Source organism: Ctenocephalides felis, unplaced genomic scaffold, assembly GCF_003426905.1.
Source record: "Ctenocephalides felis isolate EL2017-DRISC unplaced genomic scaffold, ASM342690v1 CF-g0.4_SCAFFOLD_03573, whole genome shotgun sequence".
Taxonomy (NCBI): domain Eukaryota; kingdom Metazoa; phylum Arthropoda; class Insecta; order Siphonaptera; family Pulicidae; genus Ctenocephalides; species Ctenocephalides felis.
The window spans coordinates 343,268-361,444 of NW_020539727.1; the positions used below are offsets into that span (position 1 = coordinate 343,268).

The following is an 18,177-nucleotide window of genomic DNA, read 5'->3' on the forward strand; positions in this document are numbered from 1 at the left end:
TGTACCACCATGTAATAAATAATATGTGCTCGAATTTAAAGAAAAGTCCGGACTCGTCCGGAATTTGAACCCGGGACCTCCCGCAGCCTAAGCGGAAATCATACCCCTCTCTCTTATCGCGCTGTTGATAATAGTAGGAGTAAATTATATATAGCATAAACAATAATTATAATTATTGAACAATAATGGGTATGAATAACAGTTATTGTACGGCCCCGGGTGGGTTCAATCCACCAACCTTTCGGTTAAACTTTAAATATTACTAATGAAAAAGCGTTTGTTTGTTACTTAATTAACTAACCTATATTTACATTTAATAATCACTTATCCTAAAACATTGCTTATTCTAACATGGAACTTTATCTACACTAATCTGTAACCCATGCTGCATCCAATGTACAACTTGTAGTAAATAATATGTGCTCGATTTAAAGAAAAGTCAGGGCTCGTCGGAATTTGAACCCGGACCTCCCGCACCCTAAGCCAAAATCATACCCCTAGACCAACAAGCCACGGGTTGTATCCAGTGCGTGATTGTGTTGGAACCAATGTACAACATAGTTGTAAATAATATGTTCTGCATCCATTATACAATACTGTAGTAAATAATATGTGCTCGAATTTAAAGAAATGTCCGGGCTCGTGTAAACTACATATATGATGAATAATATAACCATCAACTACTATTGGGTATAAACAATATGCATTGAATATTCCAGAGTATAAATAATAACTACCTTACGCCCCCGGGTGGGCTCGAACCACCAACCTTTCGGTTAACATCCGAATATTCACATTTAATAAAACCTTATCCTAAAACATTGCTTATTCTAATAATGGAACTTATATCTACACTAATCTGTAACCCATGTTGCATCCAATGTACAACATTGTAGTAAATAATAGGTGCTCGAATTTAAAGAAAAGTCCGGGCTCGTCCGGGATCTGAACCCGGGACCTCTTGCACCCTAAGCGGAAATCATACTCCTAGACCAACGAGCCACGCGGTATATTCAATAAACAACAATTGTAGTAAATAATAGGCACTCGAATTTAAAGAAATATCAGGGCTCGTCCGGGATTTGAACCCGGGACCTTCCGCACCCAAAGCGGGAATCATACCCCTAGACCAACAAGCCACAGGTCGTACCTACTGCGTTTTTGTGTTGCATCCAATGTACAACATGCCACGGGTTCTACTCACTAAACACATTTTACACATGATTTGCCACTTACGTTTAATATCTAAGCCGAAATCATAACCCTAGAAAAACAAGCCACGGGTTTTATCCAGTGCATGTTTGTGTTGGAACCAATGTAGAACATTGTTGTAAATAATATGTTCTCGATCCAATATACAATACTGTAGTAAATAATATGTGCTCGAATTTAAAAGAAATGTCCGGGCTCGTGTAAACTACATATATGATGAATAATATAATCATCAAATACTATTGGGTATAAACAATATGCATTGAATATTCCAGAGTACAAATAATAACCACTTTACGCTCCCGGGTGGGTTCGAACCACCAACCTTTTGGTTAACAGACGAACGCGCTAGCCAATTGCGCCACGGAGGCTCTTATCGCTTGTTGATAATAGTATGAGTAAATTATTTATAGCACGAACAATAATTATAATTATTGAATAATAATGAGTATAAACAACAATTATTCATATACCCAATAAACTACACTAATCTGTAACCCACGGCGCAACCAGTGCCCAATACCTGTCCATACATCGCGCTTGATTCACTTCACACACAAATAGTTAACATTTACTTCACTCCTATAAATTATAAAAACTTTACAAAGTCTACTTTCGGTTTGAGTGACAGCCTCTGAAACGCTGTACCCCCATGTAATAAATAATATGTGCTCGAATTTAAAGAAACGTCCGGCCTCGTCCGGGATTTAAATCCGGGACCTCCCGCACCCTAAGCGGAAATCACACCCCTAGATCAATGAGCCACGCGGTATACTCAATAAACACATTTTACACATGATTTGCCCACTGCGTGTTTGTGTTGGATCCAATGTACAACATTGTAGTAAATAATACGCACTCGTATTTAAAGAAAAGTCCGGACTCGTCCGGGATTTGAACCCGGGACCTCTTGCACCCTAAGCGGAAATCATACTCCTAGACCAACGACCCACGCGGTATGTTCAATAAACACCAATTGTAGTAAATAATAGGCATTCGAATTTAAAGAAATATCAGGGCTCGTCCGGGATTTGAACCCGGGACCTTCCGCACCCAAAGCGGGAATCATACCCCTAGACCAACAAGCCACAGGTCGTACCTACTGCGTTTTTGTGTTGCATCCAATGTACAACATGCCACGGGTTCTACTCACTAAACACATTTTACACATGATTTGCCACTTACGTTTAATATCTAAGCCGAAATCATAACCCTAGATCAACAAGCCACGGGTTTTATCCAGTTTATGTTTGTGTTCGAACCAATGTACAACATTGTTGTAAATAATTTGTTCTCGATCCAATATACAATACTGTAGTAAATAATATGTGCTCGAATTTAAAGAAATGTCCGGGCTCGTGCAAATTATATATATGATGAATAATATAATCATCAAATACTATTGGGTATAAACAATATGCATTGAATATACCAGTGTATAAACAGTAACTACTTTACGCCCCCGGGTGAGCTCGAACCACCAACATTTTGGTTAACAGCCGAACGCGCTAGCCAATTGCGCCTCTTATCGCGCTGTTGATAATAGTAAGAGTAAATTATATATAGCATAAACAATAATTATAATTATTGAACAATAATGGGTATGAATAACAAATATTGTACGCCCCCGGGTGGGTTCAATCCACCAACCTTTCGGTTAAACTTTAAATATTACTAATGAAAAGGCGTTTGTTTGTTACTTAATTAACTAACCTATATTTACATTTAATAATCACTTATCCTAAAACATTGCTTATTCTAACATGGAACTTATATCTACACTAATCTGTAACCCATGCTGCATCCAATGTACAACATTGTAGTAAATAATATGTGCTCGAATTTAAAGAAAAGTCAGGGCTCGTCCGGAATTTGAACCCGGGACCTCCCGCACCCTAAGCGGAAATCATACTCCTAGACCAACGAGCCACGCGGTATACTCAATAAACACATTTTACATATGATTTGCCACTTACGTTTATTATCTAAGCCAAAATCATACCCCTAGACCAACGAGCCACGGGTTCTATCCAGTGCGTGATTGTGTTGGAACCAATGTACAACATTGTTGTAAATAATATGTTCTCGATCCAATATACAATACTGTAGTAAATAATATGTGCTCGAATTTAAAGAAATGTCCGGGCTCGTGTAAACTACATATATGATGAATAATATAACCATCAACTACTATTGGGTATAAACAATATGCATTGAATATTCCAGAGTATAAATAATAACTACTTTACGCCCCCGGGTGGGCTCGAACCACCAACCTTTCGGTTAACATCCGAATATTCACATTTAATAATAACTTATCCGAAAACATTGCTTATGCTAACATGGAACTTATATCTACACTAATCTGTAACCCATGTTGCATCCAATGTACAACATTGTAGTAAATAATATGCGCTCGAATTTAAAGAAAAGTCGGGGCTCGTCCGGGATTTGAACCCGGGACCTCTTGCACCCTAAGCGGAAATCATACTCCTAGACCAACGACCCACGCGGTATGTTCAATAAACACCAATTGTAGTAAATAATAGGCATTCGAATTTAAAGAAATATCAGGGCTCGTCCGGGATTTGAACCCGGGACCTTCCGCACCCAAAGCGGGAATCATACCCCTAGACCAACAAGCCACAGGTCGTACCTACTGCGTTTTTGTGTTGCATCCAATGTACAACATGCCACGGGTTCTACTCACTAAACACATTTTACACATGATTTGCCACTTACGTTTAATATCTAAGCCGAAATCATAACCCTAGAAAAACAAGCCACGGGTTTTATCCAGTGCATGTTTGTGTTGGAACCAATGTAGAACATTGTTGTAAATAATATGTTCTCGATCCAATATACAATACTGTAGTAAATAATATGTGCTCGAATTTAAAGAAATGTCCAGGCTCGTGCAAATTATATATATATATATATATATATATATATATAATATGATGAATAATATAATCATCAAATACTATTGGGTATAAACAATACGCATTGAATATTCCAGAGTATAAACAGTAACTAATTTACGCCCCCAGGTGGGCTCGAGCCACCAACCTTTCGGTTAACAGCCGAACGCGCTAGCCAATTGCATATTACATATGATTTCCCACGGGTTTTATCCAGTGCATGTTTGTGTTGAAACCAATGTAGAACATTGTTGTAAATAAGATGTTCTCGATCCAATATACAATACTGTAGTAAATAATATGTGCTCGAATTTAAAAGAAATGTCCGGGCTCGTGTAAACTACATATATGATGAATAATATAATCATCAAATACTATTGGGTATAAACAATATGCATTGAATATTCCAGAGTACAAATAATAACCACTTTACGCTCCCGGGTGGGTTCGAACCACCAACCTTTTGGTTAACAGACGAACGCGCTAGCCAATTGCGCCACGGAGGCTCTTATCGCTTGTTGATAATAGTATGAGTAAATTATTTATAGCACGAACAATAATTATAATTATTGAATAATAATGAGTATAAACAACAATTATTCATATACCCAATAAACTACACTAATCTGTAACCCACGGCGCAACCAGTGCCCAATACCTGTCCATACATCGCGCTTGATTCACTTCACACACAAATAGTTAACATTTACTTCACTCCTATAAATTATAAAAACTTTACAAAGTCTACTTTCGGTTTGAGTGACAGCCTCTGAAACGCTGTACCCCCATGTAATAAATAATATGTGCTCGAATTTAAAGAAACGTCCGGCCTCGTCCGGGATTTAAATCCGGGACCTCCCGCACCCTAAGCGGAAATCACACCCCTAGATCAATGAGCCACGCGGTATACTCAATAAACACATTTTACACATGATTTGCCCACTGCGTGTTTGTGTTGGATCCAATGTACAACATTGTAGTAAATAATACGCACTCGTATTTAAAGAAAAGTCTGGACTCGTCCGGGATTTGAACCCGGGACCTCCCGCAGCCTAAGCGGAAATCATACCCCTCTCTCTTATCGCGCTGTTGATAATAGTAGGAGTAAATTATATATAGCATAAGCAATAATTATAATTATTGAACAATAATGGGTATGAATAACAATTATTGTAAGCCTCCGGGTAGGTTCAATCCACCAACCTTTCGGTTAAACTTTAAATATTACTAATGAAAAGGCGTTTGTTCGTTACTTAATTAACTAACCTATATTTACATTTAATAATCACTTATCCTAAAACATTGCTTATTCTAACATGGAACTTATATATACACTAATCTGTAACCCATGCTGCATCCAATGTACAACATTGTAGTTGAAGCAGTTCATGGATTGAAACAGTTTTGGTATAGTTTTTTATTGTTTATTCGCCGTGAAATATAGGTACAATATTTATATCGTGCTGTATATCTCTCCTGGCTGCCGGATGTAGAATAGGCCTTTTGCCTCGATGGCGGGTTCTTTTATTCAGGCCTGAGACGGCCATCTTGATGCGTGCGCATTCCCAAATGCTGCAGGCCCGTATTTAATGCAGGGCTGTATTTGGGTGTCGCCGCACAGCCCCCTACGGTGAAAAAGAAAGAAAATTATTATTCTTTGTAATTCTGAAATCGTACCTGCCGTCCTCGTCTTGTTGTATATTTTTCAGATGTGACGTGCTCTGCTGTTGTGCATTCTTCGGCAGTCGTGTATGCAGGCTTCAGTCTGTCTTTAGAAAAGGATTTTGGCTGGCCCAAAACGTCCAGTTTAAAAGTCTTGTCTCCTCTTTCCAAAACCTTGTAAGGTCCTTTATAAGGTTGCGTCAGAGTCGGCTTTATCATATCTTGCCTGACGAAAACATGACTAGACTTGTCCAGGTCTTTATGGATAAAACTCTTTTTCGGGCTATGAGATGACGTAGGCTGTGGCTTTAAATTTCTAAAGATCCTATGTAATTGGTGACCCCAAAAGTGAATAAAAAAAACACGCATAAAGTGAGCAAGAAATACAGAACGTTCTAGTACCTACAATGGAGACTCCGACCACGCACATTGAGATCAACAACAACACATGCTCAATAAATCACTCATTAACCTGGAAAATGAGTCGATTATAAGCACCACGGCAGCAGACAGGGAGCACCAAGCAAACATGGCAAACGCCATACAACACGGCCACAATCAAGAGACCAACGCACCAAGCAAACATGGCAAACGCCATACAACACGGCCACAATCAAGCGAACAACGCACCAAGCAAACATGGCAGCAACCGCCATACAAAACGGCCACAAGCAAGCAAACAATGCTCCAAGAAAACATGGCAACCGCCATACAAAACGGCCACAAGCAAGCAAACAACGCACCAAGCAAACATGGCAGCAACCGCCATACAAAAACGGCCACGGCCACAAGCAAGCAAACGATGCACCAAACATGGCCACCGCCAGCAAAAACGGCCACGGCCACAAACAAACAAAAAATAATCAAACAAAAACTAAAAAAAAAAATCTAAAAAAAATCGCAACAAAATTTACAAGAAAATTCAAGATGGCAGCCCGAAGTTCAAGATAAACTTTTCGCCGGGGGGAGTGATCTGTAGCGACCTGGCAACCCACATCGCACCACAATTTGACAGTTTTGGTATAGTTTGTTATTGTTTATTCGCCGTGAAATATAGGTACAATATTTATATCGTGCTGTATATCTCTCCTGGCTGCCGGATGTAGAATAGGCCTTTTGCCTCGATGGCGGGTTCTTTTATTCAGGCCTGAGACGGCCATCTTGATGCGTGCGCATTCCCAAATGCTGCAGGCCCGTATTTAATGCAGGGCTGTATTTGGGTGTCGCCGCATAATAAATAATATGTGCTCGAATTTAAAGAAAAGTTCGGGCTCGTCCGGAATTTAAACCCGGGACCTCCCGCACCCTAAGCGAAAATCATACTCCTAGACCAACGAGCCACGCGGTATACTCAATAAACACATTTTACATATGATTTGCCACTTACGTTTATTATCTAAGCCAAAATCATACCCCTAGACCAACGAGCACGGGTTCTATCCAGTGCGTGATTGTGTTGGATCCAATGTACAACATTGTAGTAAATAATAGGCACTTGGATTTAAAGAAATGTCAGGGCTCGTCCGGGATCTGAACCCGGGACCTCCCGCACCCAAAGCGGAAATCATACCCCTAGACCAACGAGCCACGGGTTGTACCCCACTGCGTATTTGTGTTGCATTCAATGTACAACATGCCACGGGTTCTACTCAATAAACACATTTTACACATGATTTGCCACTTACGTTTAATATCTAAGCCGAAAACCCTAGACTAACAAGTCACGGGTTTTATGCAGTGCATGTTTGTGTTGGAACCAATGTACAACATTGTTGTAAATAATATGTTCTCGATCCAATATACAATACTGTAGTAAATAATATGTGCTCGAATTTAAAGAAATGTCCGGGTTCGTGCAAATTATATATATGATGAATAATATAATCATCAAATATTATTGAGTATAAACAATATGTATAAACAGTAACTACTTTACGCCCCCGCGTGGGCTCGAACCACCAACGCTTCTTGATAATAGTAGGAGTAAATTAAATATAGCATAAACAATAATTATGATTATTGAACAATAATGCGTATAAACAACAATTATTGTTATACCCAATAAACTACACTAATCTGTAACCCACGGCGCAACCAGTACATACATCGGGCCCGATTCACTTCACACACAAATAGTTAACATTTACTTCACTCCTAAACTATACAAACTATACAAAGTCTACTTTCGGTTTGAGTGACAGCTTCTGAAACGCTGTACCCCCATGTAATAAATAATATGCCCTCGAATTGAAAAAAATGCCCGCGCTCGTCCAGGATTTGAACCCGGGACCTCCCCCACCCAATGCGGGAATCATACCCCTAGACCAACGAACCACATGTTCTACCCAGTGCTTGTTTGTGTTGCATCCAATGTACAACATTGTAGTAAAATAATAGGCAGTCGAATTCAAAGAAATGCCTAGATCATGTGCTCGAATTTAAAGAAATGTCCGGGCTCGTGTAATACATATATGATGGATATATAATCATCAAATACTATTGGGTATAAACAATATGCATTGAATATTCCAGAGTACAAATAATAACTACTTTACGCTCCCGGGTGGGCTCGAAACCACAACCTTTCGGTTAACAGCCGAACGCGCTAGCCAATTGCGCCACGGAAGCTCTTATCGCTTCTTGATAATAGTATGAGTAAATTTTTTATAGCATGAACAATAATTATAATTATTGAACAATAATGAGTATAAACAACAATTATTCTTATACCCAATAAGCTACACTAATCTGTAACCCACGGCGCGACCAGTGCCCAATACCTGTCCATACATCGCGCTCGATTCACTTCACACACAAATAGTTAACATTTACTTCACTCCTATAAAACTATACAACTATACAAGTCTACTTTCGGTTTGAGTGACAGCCTCTGAAACGCTGTACCCCCATGTAATAAATAATATGTGCTCGAATTTAAAGAAAAGCCGGACTCGTCCGGGAATTGAACCCGGGACCTCCGGCAGCTAAGCGGAAATCATACCTCTAGACCAACATTTGGATTTGCCACTTACGTTTAATATCTAAGCCGAAATCATAACCCTAGACCAACAAGCCACGGGTTTTATCCAGTACATGTTTGTGTTCGAACCAATGTACAACATTGTTGTAAATAATATGTTCTCGATCCAATATACAATACTGTAGTAAATAATATGTGCTCGAATTTAAAGAAATGTCCAGGCTCGTGCAAATTATCTATATATATATATTATATATATGTATATGATAATAATATAATCATCAAATACTATTGGGTATAACAATACGCACTGAATATTCAGAGTATAAACAGTAACTAATTTACGCCCCCCAGGTGGGCTCGAGCCACAACCTTTCGGTTAACAGCCGAACGCGCTAGCCAATTGCATATTACATATGATTTCCCACGGGTTTTTTATCCAGTGCATGTTTGTGTTGAAACCAATGTAGAACATTGTTGTAAATAAGATGTTCTCGATCCAATATACAATACTGTAGTAAATAATATGTGCTCGAATTTAAAAGAATGTCCGGGCTCGTGTAAACTACATATATGATGAATAATATACTCATCAAATACTATTGGTATAAACAATATGCATTGAATATTCCAGAGTACAAATAATAACCACTTTACGCTCCCGGGTGGGTTCGAACCACAACCTTTTGGTTAACAGACGAACGCGCTAGCCAATTGCGCCACGGAGGCTCTTATCGCTTCTTGATATAGTATGAGTAATTATTTATAGCACGAACAATAATTAAATTATTGAACAATAATGAGTATAAACAACAATTATTCATATACCCATAACTACACTAATCTGTAACCCACGGCGCACCAGTGCCCAATACCTGTCCATACATCGCGCTTGATTCACTTCACACACAAATAGTTAACATTTACTTCACTCCTATAAACTATACAAACTATACAAAGTCTACTTTCGGTTTGAGTGACAGCCTCTGAAACGCTGTACCCCCATGTAATAAATAATATGTGCTCGAATTTAAAGAAACGTCCGGCCTCGTCCGGGATTCAAATCCGGGACCTCCCGCACCCTAAGCGGAAATCACACCCCTAGACCAATGAGCCACGCGGTATACTCAATAAACACATTTTACACATGATTTGCCCACTGCGTGTTTGTGTTGGATCCAATGTACAACATTGTAGTAAATAATACGCACTCGTATTTAAAGAAAAGTCCGGACTCGTCCGGGATTTGAACCCGGGACCTCCCGCAGCCTAAGCGGAAATCATACCCCTCTCTCTTATCGCGCTGTTGATAATAGTAGGAGTAAATTATATATAGCATAAGCAATAATTATAATTATTGAACAATAATGGGTATGAATAACAATTATTGTAAGCCTCCGGGTAGGTTCAATCACCAACCTTTCGGTTAAACTTTAAATATTACTAATGAAAAGGCGTTTGTTCGTTACTTACTTAACTACCTATATTTACATTTAATAATCACTTATCCTAAAACATTGCTTATTCTAACATGGAACTTATATATACACTAATCTGTAACCCATGCTGCATCCAATGTACAACATTGTAGTTGAAGCAGTTCATGGATTGAAACAGTTTTGGTATAGTTTTGTTATTGTTTATTCGCCGTGAATATAGGTACAATATTTATATCGTGCTGTATATCTCTCCTGGGCTGCCGGATGTAGAATAGGCCTTTTGCCTCGATGGCGGGTTCTTTTATTCAGGCCTGAGACGGCATCTTGATGCGTGCGCATTCCCAAATGCTGCAGCCCGTATTTAATGCAGGGCTGTATTTGGGTGTCGCCGCACAGCCCCCTACGGTGAAAAAGAAAGAAAATTATTATTCTTTGTAATTTCTGAAATCGTACCTGCCTGCCGTCCCGTCTGTTGTATATTTTCAGATGTGACGTGCTCTGCTGTTGTTGCATTCTTCGGCAGTCGTGTATGCAGGCTTCAGTCTGTCTTTAGAAAAGGATTTTGGCTGGCCCAAAACGTCCAGTTTAAAAAGTCTTGTCTCCTCTTTCCAAAACCTTGTAAGGTCCTTTATAAGGTGCGTCAGAGTCGGCTTTATCTATCTTGCTGACGAAAACATGACTAGACTTGTCCAGGTCTTTATGGATAAAACTCTTTTCGGGCTATGAGATGACGTAGGCTGTGGCTTTAAATTTCTAAGATCCTATGTAATTGGTGACCCCAAGTGAATAAAAAAAAAACACGCATAAAGTGAGCAAGAAATACAGAACGTTCTAGTACCTACAATGGAGACTCCGACCACGCACATTGAGATCAACAACAACACATGCTCAATAAATCACTCATTAACCTGGAAATGAGTCGATTATAAGCACCACGGCAGCAGACAGGGAGCACCAAGCAAACATGGCAAACGCCATACAACACGGCCACAATCAAGAGAGAAACGCACCAAGCAAACATGGCAAACGCCATACAACACGGCCACAATCAAGCGAACAACGCACCAAGCAAACATGGCAGCAACCGCCATACAAAACGGCCACAAGCAGCAAACAATGCTCCAAGAAACATGGCAACCGCCATACAAAACGGCCACAAGCAAGCAACAACGCACCAAGCAAACATGGCAGCAACCGCCATACAAAAACGGCCACGGCCACAAGCAAGCAAACGATGCACCAAACATGGCCACCGCCAGCAAAAACGGCCACGGCCACAACAAACAAAAAATAATCAAACAAAAACTAAAAAAAAAATCTAAAAAAAATCGCAACAAAATTTACAAGAAAATTCAAGATGGCAGCCCGAAGTTCAAGATAAACTTTTCGCCGGGGGGAGTGATCTGTAGCGACCTGGCAACCCACATCGCACCACAATTTGACAGTTTTGGTATAGTTTGTTATTGTTTATTTGCCGTGAAATATAGGTACAATATTTATATCGTGCTGTATATCTCTCCTGGCTGCCGGATGTAGAATAGGCCTTTTGCCTCGATGGCGGGTTCTTTTATTCAGGCCTGAGACGGCCATCTTGATGCGTGCGCATTCCCAAATGCTGCAGGCCCATATTTAATGCAGGGCTGTATTTGGGTGTCGCCGCATAATAAATAATATGTGCTCGAATTTAAAGAAAAGTTCGGGCTCGTCCGGAATTTAAACCCGGGACCTCCCGCACCCTAAGCGAAAATCATACTCCTAGACCAACGAGCCACGCGGTATACTCAATAAACACATTTTACATATGATTTGCCACTTACGTTTATTATCTAAGCCAAAATCATACCCCTAGACCAACGAGCCACGGGTTCTATCCAGTGCGTGATTGTGTTGGATCCAATGTACAACATTGTAGTAAATAATAGGCACTTGGATTTAAAGAAATGTCAGGGCTCGTCCGGGATTTGAACCCGGGACCTCCCGCACCCAAAGCGGAAATTATACCCCTAGACCAACGAGCCACGGGTTGTACCCCACTGCGTATTTGTGTTGCATTCAATGTACAACATGCCACGGGTTCTACTCAATAAACACATTTTACACATGATTTGCCACTTACGTTTAATATCTAAGCCGAAATCATAACCCTAGACTAACAAGTCACGGGTTTTATGCAGTGCATGTTTGTGTTGGAACCAATGTACAACATTGTTGTAAATAATATGTTCTCGATCCAATATACAATACTGTAGTAAATAATATGTGCTCGAATTTAAAGAAATGTCCGGGTTCGTGCAAATTATATATATGATGAATAATATAATCATCAAATATTATTGAGTATAAACAATATGTATAAACAGTAACTACTTTACGCCCCCGCGTGGGCTCGAACCACCAACGCTTCTTGATAATAGTAGGAGTAAATTAAATATAGCATAAACAATAATTATGATTATTGAACAATAATGCGTATAAACAACAATTATTGTTATACCCAATAAACTACACTAATCTGTAACCCACGGCGCAACCAGTGCCCAATACCTATCCATACATCGGGCCCGATTCACTTCACACACAAATAGTTAACATTTACTTCACTCCTAAACTATACAAACTATACAAAGTCTACTTTCGGTTTGAGTGACAGCTTCTGAAACGCTGTACCCCCATGTAATAAATAATATGCCCTCGAATTGAAAAAAATGCCCGCGCTCGTCCAGGATTTGAACCCGGGACCTCCCCCACCCAATGCGGGAATCATACCCCTAGACCAACGAACCACATGTTCTACCCAGTGCGTGTTTGTGTTGCATCCAATGTACAACATTGTAGTAAATAATAGGCAGTCGAATTCAAAGAAATGCCTAGATCATGTGCTCGAATTTAAAGAAATGTCCGGGCTCGTGTAAACTACATATATGATGGATAATATAATCATCAAATACTATTGGGTATAAACAATATGCATTGAATATTCCAGAGTACAAATAATAACTACTTTACGCTCCCGGGTGGGCTCGAACCACCAACCTTTCGGTTAACAGCCGAACGCGCTAGCCAATTGCGCCACGGAAGCTCTTATCGCTTCTTGATAATAGTATGAGTAAATTTTTTATAGCATGAACAATAATTATAATTATTGAACAATAATGAGTATAAACAACAATTATTCTTATACCCAATAAACTACACTAATCTGTAACCCACGGCGCGACCAGTGCCCAATACCTGTCCATACATCGCGCTCGATTCACTTCACACACAAATAGTTAACATTTACTTCACTCCTATAAACTATACAAACTATACAAAGTCTACTTTCGGTTTGAGTGACAGCCTCTGAAACGCTGTACCCCCATGTAATAAATAATATGTGCTCGAATTTAAAGAAAAGTCCGGACTCGTCCGGGATTTGAACCCGGGACCTCCGGCAGCCTAAGCGGAAATCATACCTCTAGACCAACATTTGGATTTGCCACTTACGTTTAATATCTAAGCCGAAATCATAACCCTAGACCAACAAGCCACGGGTTTTATCCAGTACATGTTTGTGTTCGAACCAATGTACAACATTGTTGTAAATAATATGTTCTCGATCCAATATACAATACTGTAGTAAATAATATGTGCTCGAATTTAAAAAAATGTCCGGGCTCGTGCAAATTATATATATATGATGAATAATATAATCATCAAATACTATTGGGTATAAACAATATGCATTGAATATTCCAGTGTATAAACAGTAACCACTTTACGCCCCCGGGTGGGCTCGAACCACCAACCTTTCGGTTAACAGCCGAACGCGCTAGTCAATTGCGCCACGGAGGCTCTTATCGCGCTGTTGATAATAGTAGGAGTAAATTATATATAGCATAAACAATAATTATAATTATTGAACAATAATGGGTATGAATAACAATTATTGTACGCCCCCGGGTGGGTTCAATCCACCAACCTTTCGGTTAAACTTTAAAATTACTAATGAAAAGGCGTTTGTTTATTACTTAATTAAATAAACCTATATTTACATTTAATAATCACTTATCCTAAAATTGCTTATTCTAACATGGAACTTATATCTACACTAATCTGTAACCCATGCTGCATCCAATGTACAACATTGTAGTAAATAATATGTGCTCGAATTTAAAGAAAAGTCAGGGCTTGTCCGGAATTTGAACCCGGGACCTCCCGCACCCTAAGCGGAAATCATACTCCTAGACCAACGAGCCACGCGGTATACTCAATAAACACATTTTACATATGATTTGCCACTTACGTTTATTATCTAAGCCGAAAACCCTAGACTAACAAGTCACGGGTTTTATGCAGTGCATGTTTGTGTTGGAACCAATGTACAACATTGTTGTAAATAATATGTTCTCGATCCAATATACAATACTGTAGTAAATAATATGTGCTCGAATTTAAAGAAATGTCCGGGTTCGTGCAAATTATATATATGATGAATAATATAATCATCAAATATTATTGAGTATAAACAATATGTATAAACAGTAACTACTTTACGCCCCCGCGTGGGCTCGAACCACCAACGCTTCTTGATAATAGTAGGAGTAAATTAAATATAGCATAAACAATAATATGATTATTGAACAATAATGCGTATAAACAACAATTATTGTTATACCCAATAAACTACACTAATCTGTAACCCACGGCGCAACCAGTGCCCAATACCTATCCATACATCGGGCCCGATTCACTTCACACACAAAATAGTTAACATTTACTTCACTCCTAAACTATACAAACTATACAAAGTTACTTTCGGTTTGAGTGACAGCTTCTGAAACGCTGTACCCCCATGTAATAAATAATATGCCCTCGAATTGAAAAAACGCCCGCGCTCGTCCAGGATTTGAACCCGGGACCTCCCCCACCCATGCGGGAATCATACCCCTAGACCAACGAACCACATGTTCTACCCAGTGCGTGTTTGTGTTGCATCCAATGTACAACATTGTAGTAAATAATAGGCAGTCGAATTCAAAGAAATGCCTAGATCATGTGCTCGAATTTAAAGAAATGTCCGGGCTCGTGTAAACTACATATATGATGGATAATATAATCATCAAATACTATTGGGTATAAACAATATGCATTGAATATTCCAGAGTACAAATAATAACTACTTTACGCTCCCGGGTGGGCTCGAACCACCAACCTTTCGGTTAACAGCCGAACGCGCTAGCCAATTGCGCCACGGAAGCTCTTATCGCTTCTTGATAATAGTATGAGTAAATTTTTTATAGCATGAACAATAATTATAATTATTGAACAATAATGAGTATAAACAACAATTATTCTTATACCCAATAAACTACACTAATCTGTAACCCACGGCGCGACCAGTGCCCAATACCTGTCCATACATCGCGCTCGATTCACTTCACACACAAATAGTTAACATTTACTTCACTCCTATAAACTATACAAACTATACAAAGTCTACTTTCGGTTTGAGTGACAGCCTCTGAAACGCTGTACCCCCATGTAATAAATAATATGTGCTCGAATTTAAGAAAAGTCCGGACTCGTCGGGATTTGAAACCCGGGACCCTCCGGCAGCCTAAGCGGAAATCATACCTCTAGACCAACATTTGGATTGCCACTTACGTTTAATATCTAAGCCGAAATCATAAACCCTAGACCAACAAGCCACGGGTTTTATCCAGTACATGTTTGTGTTCGAACCAATGTACAACATTGTTGTAAATAATATGTTCTCGATCCAATATACAATACTGTAGTAAATAATATGTGCTCGAATTTAAAAAAATGTCCGGGCTCGTGCAAATTATATATATATGATGAATAATATAATCATCAAATACTATTGGGTATAAACAATATGCATTGAATATTCCAGTGTATAAACAGTAACCACTTTACGCCCCCGGGTGGGCTCGAACCACCAACCTTTCGGTTAACAGCCGAACGCGCTAGTCAATTGCGCCACGGAGGCTCTTATCGCGCTGTTGATAATAGTAGGAGTAAATTATATATAGCATAAACAATAATTATAATTATTGAACAATAATGGGTATGAATAACAATTATTGTACGCCCCCGGGTGGGTTCAATCCACCAACCTTTCGGTTAAACTTTAAATATTACTAATGAAAAGGCGTTTGTTTATTACTTAATTAAATAACCTATATTTACATTTAATAATCACTTATCCTAAAACATTGCTTATTCTAACATGGAACTTATATCTACACTAATCTGTAACCCATGCTGCATCCAATGTACAACATTGTAGTAAATAATATGTGCTCGAATTTAAAGAAAAGTCAGGGCTTGTCCGGAATTTGAACCCGGGACCTCCCGCACCCTAAGCGGAAATCATACTCCTAGACCAACGAGCCACGCGGTATACTCAATAAACACATTTTACATATGATTTGCCACTTACGTTTATTATCTAAGCCAAAATCATACCCCTAGACCAACGAGCCACGGGTTCTATCCAGTGCGTGATTGTGTTGAAACCAATGTACAACATTGTTGTAAATAATATGTTCTCGATCCAATATACAATACTGTAGTAAATAATATGTGCTCTAATTTAAAGAAATGTCCGGGCTCATGTAAACTACATATATGATGAATAATATAACCATCAACTACTATTGGGTATAAACAATATGCATTGAATATTCCAGAGTATAAATTATAACTACTTTACGCCCCCGGGTGGGCTCGAACCACCAACCTTTCGGTTAACATCCGAATATTCACATTTAATAATAACTTATCCTAAAACATTGCTTATTCTAACATGGAACTTATATCTACACTAATCTGTAACCCATGTTGCATCCAATGTACAACATTGTAGTAAATAATATGTGCTCGAATTTAAAGAAAAGTCCGGGCTCGTCCGGGATTTGAACCCGGGACCTCTTGCACCCTAAGCGGAAATCATACTCCTAGACCAACGAGCCACGCGGTATATTCAATAAACACCAATTGTAGTAAATAATAGGCACTCGAATTTAAAGAAATATCAGGGCTCGTCCGGGATTTATCCAGTGCATGTTAGTGTTGGAACTATGGCGTCTCCCTACACCTAGCGGCGAGAGTAACAACCAGAAACGCCCAATACCAACTTCATAGACACGTTGCGTGTGAAGAACGTCGCGCATCGTGCAACACTTGCGTGGGCTCGAGGGATGCGAAAAATGCAATCTCACCCTCTTGTGCATCAACCCTTGGAAGTGTGAAGATATAAACCTAACCTAAATACATTGTATATCAGTGAGATGCTTTATACTTGTTTTGTTATTATAAATTAAACTTATATACACGTTATTCAGTTCTTTTAATTATAAATATAAATTATATATAGACCCAACATCTATATAATTGGTGACCGCGACTGAGAAAACACGTGGCTGAATTCTGATCTTGATACTACAAGCGAGGTATACTATATCATTAATAATGTCTTCACCCGCAAACACTGAAGCCTCACAAGATCTAAATCGATCGCTCATCGATTTTGACGAAACTCAAATTCGCACGCCATGTGCGAGCAACTCCAACCAAGTGAACAATGATTTAAAAACGGAACAAATTTACAACGTGGGCAGGCATACAATAACCCCGTTCATGGAAGATGCTCCTGATCTATGGTTCCTGTTGATTGAGACAGAGTTTCTTGGAGATAGGATCAAATCCGACCATGCGAAGTACACGGCGGTATTGCGTGCTCTGGACAGGTCTACTTTACACCTGGTAAGCGATGTGTTGCGAAATCCGCCAACCGAAAATAAATACAACACGTTGAAGAGCATAATCCTAGACCGAGTATCCGAGTCGAGGTCAAAGCAAGTAGACAAATTGTTAACAAACGTTGTCCTAGGTGACAAAAAGCCATCCCAGCTACTACGGGAAATGATTGACCTGGCTCGGAGTGAAATCTCGG

The 18,177-nt window shown here is 39.3% G+C and overlaps 10 non-coding genes across 10 annotated transcripts; all 10 read right to left on the bottom strand.

The window, feature by feature from the left end:
• Positions 1–1,067: 1,067 nt before the first annotated feature.
• On the bottom strand, positions 1,068–1,139 carry Trnap-ugg. The gene has a single exon. It is a non-coding gene; the product is annotated as a tRNA-Pro (tRNA).
• Positions 1,140–2,228: 1,089 nt separating this feature from the next.
• Positions 2,229–2,300, bottom strand: Trnap-ugg. Its single transcript has one exon. It is a non-coding gene; the product is annotated as a tRNA-Pro (tRNA).
• A 769-nt stretch (positions 2,301–3,069) lies between these two features.
• Trnap-agg lies at positions 3,070–3,141 on the bottom strand. Its single transcript has one exon. It is a non-coding gene; the product is annotated as a tRNA-Pro (tRNA).
• A 644-nt stretch (positions 3,142–3,785) lies between these two features.
• Trnap-ugg lies at positions 3,786–3,857 on the bottom strand. Its single transcript has one exon. It is a non-coding gene; the product is annotated as a tRNA-Pro (tRNA).
• Positions 3,858–7,310: 3,453 nt separating this feature from the next.
• On the bottom strand, positions 7,311–7,382 carry Trnap-ugg. Its single transcript has one exon. It is a non-coding gene; the product is annotated as a tRNA-Pro (tRNA).
• A 4,778-nt stretch (positions 7,383–12,160) lies between these two features.
• Positions 12,161–12,232, bottom strand: Trnap-ugg. Its single transcript has one exon. It is a non-coding gene; the product is annotated as a tRNA-Pro (tRNA).
• Positions 12,233–13,219: 987 nt separating this feature from the next.
• Trnan-guu lies at positions 13,220–13,293 on the bottom strand. Its single transcript has one exon. It is a non-coding gene; the product is annotated as a tRNA-Asn (tRNA).
• Positions 13,294–13,974: 681 nt separating this feature from the next.
• Trnan-guu lies at positions 13,975–14,048 on the bottom strand. Its single transcript has one exon. It is a non-coding gene; the product is annotated as a tRNA-Asn (tRNA).
• Positions 14,049–15,380: 1,332 nt separating this feature from the next.
• Positions 15,381–15,454, bottom strand: Trnan-guu. Its single transcript has one exon. It is a non-coding gene; the product is annotated as a tRNA-Asn (tRNA).
• Positions 15,455–16,135: 681 nt separating this feature from the next.
• On the bottom strand, positions 16,136–16,209 carry Trnan-guu. Its single transcript has one exon. It is a non-coding gene; the product is annotated as a tRNA-Asn (tRNA).
• Positions 16,210–18,177: the final 1,968 nt, after the last annotated feature.